Source organism: Equus caballus, chromosome 4 (assembly GCF_041296265.1).
Source record: "Equus caballus isolate H_3958 breed thoroughbred chromosome 4, TB-T2T, whole genome shotgun sequence".
Classification (NCBI taxonomy): domain Eukaryota; kingdom Metazoa; phylum Chordata; class Mammalia; order Perissodactyla; family Equidae; genus Equus; species Equus caballus.
The window spans coordinates 20,064,980-20,073,071 of NC_091687.1; the positions used below are offsets into that span (position 1 = coordinate 20,064,980).

At 38.9% G+C, this 8,092-nt stretch overlaps 1 pseudogene; it reads right to left on the reverse strand.

Moving 5' to 3' along the window:
• Positions 1–6,758: 6,758 nt before the first annotated feature.
• LOC100052379 (DNA polymerase beta pseudogene) lies at positions 6,759–7,880 on the reverse strand (annotated as a pseudogene).
• Between the last annotated feature and the right edge of the window lie 212 nt (positions 7,881–8,092).

The window sequence follows — 8,092 nt, forward strand, 5'->3', positions numbered from 1 at the left end:
AGCTAGGGACTATTTCCACAGGGACCCAAACATCTGATTAAAAATGAAAAGATGCATGTAATTGTCAAAAGATTTGTTTACTTGATACAAAATATGAATATATGTATGACTTGTTGGATTAAAAAACTTGTTTAACCTGGGCATTGAACCACAGAAGTACATATTTACATACAAAGACTTGGCATTAAATATTTTGATAAGTAAAGAAATCATTCAGATCCAACACTAGGAAGGCAACAGAGTACCGTGGCCAAGAGCTCCGCATCTGAAGGGCAGCCTGGAAGTGAGTCCCGGTGCCAGTCCTTCCCAACTGCATCACCTTGACCAAGCCCCGCTGGGCTTCATTTTCTCTGTCTGTCAAATGGGTTAATAATAATACCTAACACAGAACATCAGTATGAGATTAAAATACAGAGCACATGTAAAGCCCTTAGCCCAGTGCCTGGCAGACTGTAAGCACCCCAAAACATAAGCTGTTATAAAAACCTGTGCCTGTGTTGGTGTATGTTAGTCAGTAAGTCACATTTAAATAACAGTTGAAAATAGTGATGGTTTGGGCCTCCAATGCAATGAACTTACAAACACGAAATTTCTCTCTAAAATCGACTTCTAGGCACAGTCTCATCAGTATGAAACAGAGAATTAAAAAGAAGCTGCATACCATGGTCCAAGACTCTCAAAAGGATGTATGGTTTAGGAGACTTGGGTAATGCTCAGAAGTCTAGCTTGGGTTGGAATTTTCAAAGAATATGCACAAGATGGAAAGGACATGCAATCTGGGACAAAAATATGAGTGGATGGTCGGCCATCAGAATGAGATGAGACTTGTGGAAGCCTGAATACAGCAAAGACTCCTCTCTAAGCTGTGTTCAGAGGAAGAAATGTGCATGATGAGTGGCCCTGTGGTGGTAGCCGGCGGAAAGTGTGGGGAATTCCTGATAAAAGGAAAATGCGCCCCAAGATGAATGGCGAGATGAGAGCACCAGGCTGTGCTGAATCAGTTCAAGTCCAATAAAACTACACCCCAGACAGGAGTGAAAACTCACAAGCAAGCTGACTCAGTCGCCAGCAATAATGATGTGGTGGCTTTAGATGCAGACAGACCTGGGATCAAATTCCTACTCTGCCTGTTTCACTTTGGGCTAATCTTTTTATCTCTCTAAGCCCCATCTGTTCATATATGTGATGAGGATGGTAATATTGAATAGAAAAATATATAATAGCCAATACTGGACTGTTTTTACCTGCAAAATTAGCAATTTAATATGGTTTAACTTAATACCTAATTTGCATACATGTTAATGATGATGATATTAGATAACATATAAATAAACTTCAGATAGATCACAATACATGTTAGTTCTTGTTCACTTATATTGGAAGATTTGACAGAAAGTTGGAAATGGGAAAGTACCGGAAAATGTCCTGATTTCATAAAAACAGAATACTAACACTAAAAATTAAAGTACTCTAAATAGATCACTTAAATTTCCTACTAATAATAATGTTATGCATATCATAATGCCCAAGGACTTTTTCTACCATTGTCCTATTTTGATTCTTATAACAATCTTTTGAGCAGCACAGCCAATATTGGTTCCCTCGCCACATCCCCAGAAAGTGACTGATTAGTCCAAGGACAGTACATACATGATAGAGACAAGACTTCCAATAAAGGCTTTAATTCCAAATTCAGAGTTCTTTTCAACACACCATACTCCCTTCTATATTTATGAGTGAAAACTCCCAGAAAGGGACCTTCAGATCTAGAGCTAAGCAAGCCCTTGGCTACAAGGTTCTGCATCCCTGATGTCCTTGGAAAGGAGGTCTGCATTACTTAGTAACCGGGTGGGGGGAGCAGGGATTCTCTTTCTTTGCTTGAGCATGTGGTAAGTACCAAATATTTTCTGTTTGGAAGTAAGGTTTCCAATTTGGGGAGGATTCTTACAGAACAGCTAACTTATCTGAGCTGCTATTAATACAGAGGAGCTCCTTGCGTCGTTATCTAGTGGAGGGAATCAGGATTTAGGTTTCAAGCTGGCAGGTCTTAGAATTAATTTCCTATTTTCAACTAAAGGTCATCTTCCCCATTTTGTTCCGTCATAGATTGTAACACTTCCTGACGGTGGGTTGTAAAGATGAGGAGGGAAGAGGAAAATTCCACACATTTAAGTGTGTAAGCACTGAGCACTATTGTGCTGGGTTCCTGTGATTTAACTGCTACAGTTAGCATCAAAATCAACATATCATTTCAGCTTGCTGTTTGTCCGAAATAATCTCATTACAATTCAAATCCAGAAGAATGTCTATCTTAGAGCGCCACACCTTGTGTCCCTGTTCCCCTAATGAGTGTGGCTGTTGTGAATGCTGCTGGTGTCTGGAGTCACTTTCCAAGCACCTTCAACTTTTGGAGAGCTTCTATTTCTCCATTAGGTGCCCGCTTTAGTGAATGAGAAACATGACAGCATGCACCACAGCCAAAGTGTGTATTCTCTTTGGCAAGGGATCATTGTTGATAACTTCTTCAATTTATTTATTTTAAAGAGGAAAATAACGATATGCCACACAGACATTCTTCCTTTAATATCTCATCTCCTCCTACCCAAACTCATCTCCAGCTAGTACCCAGAATTGCATTTTAATCTGTATTTGTAGTTAAACAGAACTTCGTCTTTATCTTGTTAAATAGTTTATTTTAAATTTCCACTAAAATTGTTCTTATTAAATGAGAAAAGCAACACAAACCCTTTCCAACTAGAAGTGTTCCTCTTTTCTCTAGATCTTCAGCAGTATTTTAGGGTTTAAAGGAAGCAAGTCTCGTCCTAAAATATAAATATAGATCTCCCATTGGCTCCAGACATGGCTTTGCCTTGTGGCTGAATTTTGCAAACTGTCAAAAACAGAATGGTCATTCTGCATTACTCAAGTTCTCAAATTACTCTGTTAAACATTCAATCATTCATATTCATAGTCAAGACAGGGCTTACCATGAGGGAAATGCACTATGTTTTCTTTATTCCAGGAGGCCATGGATTATAAACCTACCATAGATTTAATAGCATTTATAAGCATTTAAGGTGGGGAAATATTACAGATTAATTTCCTATGTTAAAGTTTCTGACTTAGAACACATTGTATGATGAAAATATACATATTAATCGCATATTATTCATAAAATGAATTCCAATACTAGAAGTGGGAACAGATGAGAAAACACATGTCCTGGTTTTGAGAAACTCAGTGTTTGCTTTCACTTTTTCTTTGCTTGTTTATTCAATATTGCCCCTTACCCATCCCAGGCTGTGTTATTGATTAAATTGTAAAAATTATATCCTTTCCTGTTGGTGAAGATTTAAAATATAAATTAGATTTCCGAAATATGGACTAGGCATCCCAGGAGTTGATGAAAGGAAGAAACACGAGAATGAGTAAGGACTGAGGAATAGTAACATAGTTGAGAGACAATTCCACCTAAGGTGGAAAATCACTATGTCCATGGTGAGAGTAGTGAGAGTAGTTTTTGTTTGATTGGGATTTTTTAGGCTGAAGAGTCAGAAGTCATCTCTGGGGAAAACTTTTCTACATAGAAGAAGATGAATAAAGTGACTCTGGAAACAATCCAATCATCCCGGAATCACCTGGTTGTAAAGAGGGTAATTTGTACTGAAAGCGGAGAGGTCATTACTTGGACCCCAGGACCGAAAGAAACAAATTACCTTGCTTTGGAGAGATATCAGAGGCAAATGAAAGAAAGAGCATTGGGTTAATCTGAGCAAGCCTCGATGAAATGAATTATCTGCATATGTATAAATAATCTACTGGGACCATGTTATACTTAAGACTGCTGGCTGAATATTTTGTTATCCAACATCCTTTCTCACCTTAATCTCTGTGAATTTCACTAACCTGCTCAATCAAAAGCCTGAGTGTTGTCACTGTGTCCTCTGTCTCACTGAGGCCCATGTGCAGTCAGCTGCTGAACCCTCCTGATCTAGCACCTACCTAGCTCACATCACTGTCTCTGTCTTTCACTCTCCCAGTGAAAGAGTCTTGTTTCAGGCCCTGATTATTTCTTGCTTGGGCTTTCCTGATCATTTTCTAATATGCTTCCTTGTCTCCAAACCCTATTTAATGCATCTTTTTAAGGAAACCCCATTGCAAGTGGAAGATTGGGTGTTTTAGAAGCCAGGGTGCTCATCAATCCCAAACACAGCACTCCTCCGTCAAAGAAGTAAGATATCCATTACAGCGACATGTGCTCCTCACCACAACATGTCACTGAAGGGAAAAATGCAGGCATTATATTTACCTTGAAGCTAGCTATCTCATAAAAGAGCTAAGCCTGCAATTGTAGTAACACACCCCCAGCTGGCAGTAGTGTTGACTGACCAGCTGGCAGTGGTTCTTAAAGAGAAAGCTACATTACATTCAGCATGAAGCACATACTTGGGGCATAGCAACAAAGATATCGATTTAGTAATTAAAATCTCTATATTTTAAAAAAGTTCCTCAGGATATTTTTTCTAGGTGGAAAATAATAACCCATTCTCTTTATCAGTATTTGAAAAAAATAGGAAATATCTTAAAATAATTTGTCATATCACCTCCCAGAAATTGTCACATTACGTATTCCCTTGCAGTCTTTGTCCTTTGCACATGTATTTTCATAATTAGGATATACATGTGTGTGTGCATACATACTTGCCAACATATATGTACATTCATGTATATATACACACATATTTATATATACATATTCATACAAATTTGTAGATATATACTTATATTCACTCATCATTTTACCCCCATGCCTAACATAGTACTTGGCACATGGTAGGTCAATATAAATATCAGGTAAAAGAGTTAATAACTGAATACACTGGTAGACAAGAAAACACAAGTTTTTTAAAAAAAGGAAAGAAAGAAAAATTTGCTCAAGGGTAAAAGATCAGCAACAGATTCTTCTTGCCCCACATGACATCAGAGCTTCGGCTATTTTCCTGTAAATTTTACCTTCATTGTGCCTCTTAAGGAGAGATGAACTCAAAGAAAAACGTGTAGTTATGGGTTCTGGAGGGTGGTCATAGGTTTTTGAACCCACAAACTGATCACACATCTTCCCTACGTGGGAAGCAAATGCTCACTTTATTAAATGGAAAGTCAAGCTCACGACACTCAAGTAACAACAACTGAACTAAAAGTGACTTTGGAGAAAGTGACTTTGAGCATGAGTGCTTAACAGAACTTCTTATTCCCTCCTTCATGAACTTGGGAAGCCGGGGTGGTTGAGAAAGCTGCTCAGTGATTTGAGGCCAAAAATTCCAAAAAAATTTCCCTGCATAGGGGGAAGTAGAGGGTCAAGGAAGAGACATCAAACCTCTGCTTAGAGACAAATCAGATTCCAGGAAAGACACACCCCACTTCTCTTCCCTCTGCCATCCAAGTGCTGCCCTAATCAAGTGTGTCCATTTACTTAACCATTTCTCTTATGTCAGTAAGAAAATTCTGGAGTGTTCTTGTTTTGTTCTCATATATTTATTATAGCATAGTTTATATTTTTGGTTGATGTTGTTCTCGTCAATAGGATCTTCTAAAATTATTTTTCCAGCTAGTTATCACTAGTCATAAAGAAAGCCTTCCGTGTCTGCCTAATTTACCAAACGGTCTTATTGGTTGTCATCGTTTTTGCACTTAATAGTCTCATATTTTCTAGGCATAAGTCATATCATCTGCAAATAATGAAAATTTTGTCTACTCTCCAATATTTGAATCCCTTATTGCTACTTAATTCCTTGCTGTATTGGCTACAAGTTCTAGTATAATGTTAAATAATGAGTACATTCATCTTTTTACTTTGTTAATGAGGTTATTTCTAATGGATCATTCTTAGATATGATATTGGCTGCTGCCATTATATATATAATTTTTTCACATAAAAAATATCCTTCTTGGGCCGGCTCCGTGGCCAAGTGGTTAAGTTCTCATGCTCCGCCGCAGCGGCCCAGGGTTCGGATCCTGGGCGCAGACATGGCACTGCTTCTCAGGCCACGTTGAGACGGCATCCCACATCCCACAACTAGAAGGACCTGCAACTAATATATGCAACTGTGTACAGGGTGTGTTGGGGAGAAAAAGCAGAAAAAAAAAAAAGATTGGCAACAGTTGTTAGCCCAGGTGCCAACCTTTAAAAAAACATCCTTCTATTCCTAATGTACCAAGATTTTTAAAAATTGAATATTAATACTATATTGTACATGACTTTTTAACCTTATATTTTAGCATCACTTGCTCAAATAAGAATTTGAGCAATTATCACATCCTGGTAGAGGATTCCATGACATTAAATCATTCTTACATCTTTGTGAAGGAAACTCATCAAACTACATTTGGTGTTTATTCTGGTAAACAATTTAATAGTAGCTGATTAAAGTTTTTGCACTGTTACTCAAAAGCAATATTGTGTTTACACACAATTTGTGTCATTTTTTATATCTTACTATCTTAGTCATCCTGGTTTTGTGATATGATCATAGTTTCCAGCTTCTTTGTTCTAAAACCGATTATGTGGTATTGGAGTAAAAAATTATTTTAAAATTTGAATAAAAAATTACCTATTATGTCATATACATTCATAACCAGCTTTTTAGTGGAAATTCTTTGATAAAATTTCCCATTTCTTCCTTGACTATTGACTTATCTGGGATTTCTCCTACTTGTTCAGTTAAAGTTGGTGACATAATTTCTTTTTTTTTTAATAGTGTAAGAGGCTTTATTGACTACAGTGCAAACTAAGCATGAAGAAGAAACAATCACTTAAAAACACCAAAGACCCTTACATAGCAAAAGTTAAGAAATAAATTAAGACTCCTGTGGGGCTACGCCTGGGAGGAAGGGCAAGCCTCATTCACTTCGATCCTTGGGTTCTCGGTATTTCCACTGGATGTAGTCAAAGATGTCTTTCTCACTAGCCACTGGCAGGGGCTCTCCAGCAACCCCCGTGACTCCCAAGGGACAGATTGTGTACTCGTTGATCGTGAAGCCCTTTTCTAGCGCATGAGCTCTCATATTATTATTGAAAATATAACTCCCGGTGAAATAGAGAACACCACAGTAATACTAGTCCTTGGGTATTAATCTGATACCAATTCTCCTGCGTGGATACTCCTTTTCATCATTTTTACTGGGAAGCTGGCAAACACCCATGAACTTTGTTTCACCTTTTGACAGAGTATCTGTAATAAAATGGACCTTACTGCTCCACAACACGATGCAACAGCTTTGGCTGTTTGGTTGCTTCAGAGGTAAAGCTTGGATGGGTCAGAAGAACATCCATGTCGCCACTGGACGCTGCACCTCTTCTGAAACTGCCACAGACTGTAACAATGTATTCAGAATCCACTTTTTAAACTTCATTTAGTACAATATTTTGCATTTGTAACATCTCTTCACGAGGAATTCTGTTCTCAAAGTCCTCAAAATATTTCAGCCCAATTCGTTGATGATGGTTCAATTTGTCTTCATTTTTTCTTGAGATCTTCTAATGTTTTAATTCCTTCGTCTACAAACTTCCTCGCAGCAGATGGACCAATGCCACTAACTCGAGTCAGGAAATTGATGGATGAACTCGTATCATCCTGCCGAGTCTTTTCCAGTCGCTAAAAACTCATCAATCTTCTCAGCAATTTTTGTTCCTACTCCAGGCAATTTCTTAGCTTCCGCTCCACTCTTTATTTTGTGTATTTTGCTATCACAGATGCTGCTTTTTGTAAGTATTGTACTTGTGGATTGCCTGGTTCACATTCTTGTCAAAGTTTGCGAGTTCTGTGAGCATGTCGGTGTTACCCTCGTTGCGTCTCCTGTGGCGCCTTCCGTTTGCTCATGGTGGCCTGCGCCTGAGGGCCGCGGAGGGCTCAGAGCCAGGGACTGTCCCCCTCCAGCTCTGAGGTGGGGCCGGGACCCGAAGAGGGCGTAGCACCCACCCACCCAGCCGGGAAAGCCTGCGCGACGCGCGGAACAATGGCTGCCTCTGACAGGAGGCGCGGCGCGCGGCGCCTGGTGACATAATTTGTTAGAATGTTATCCTCACTACTAA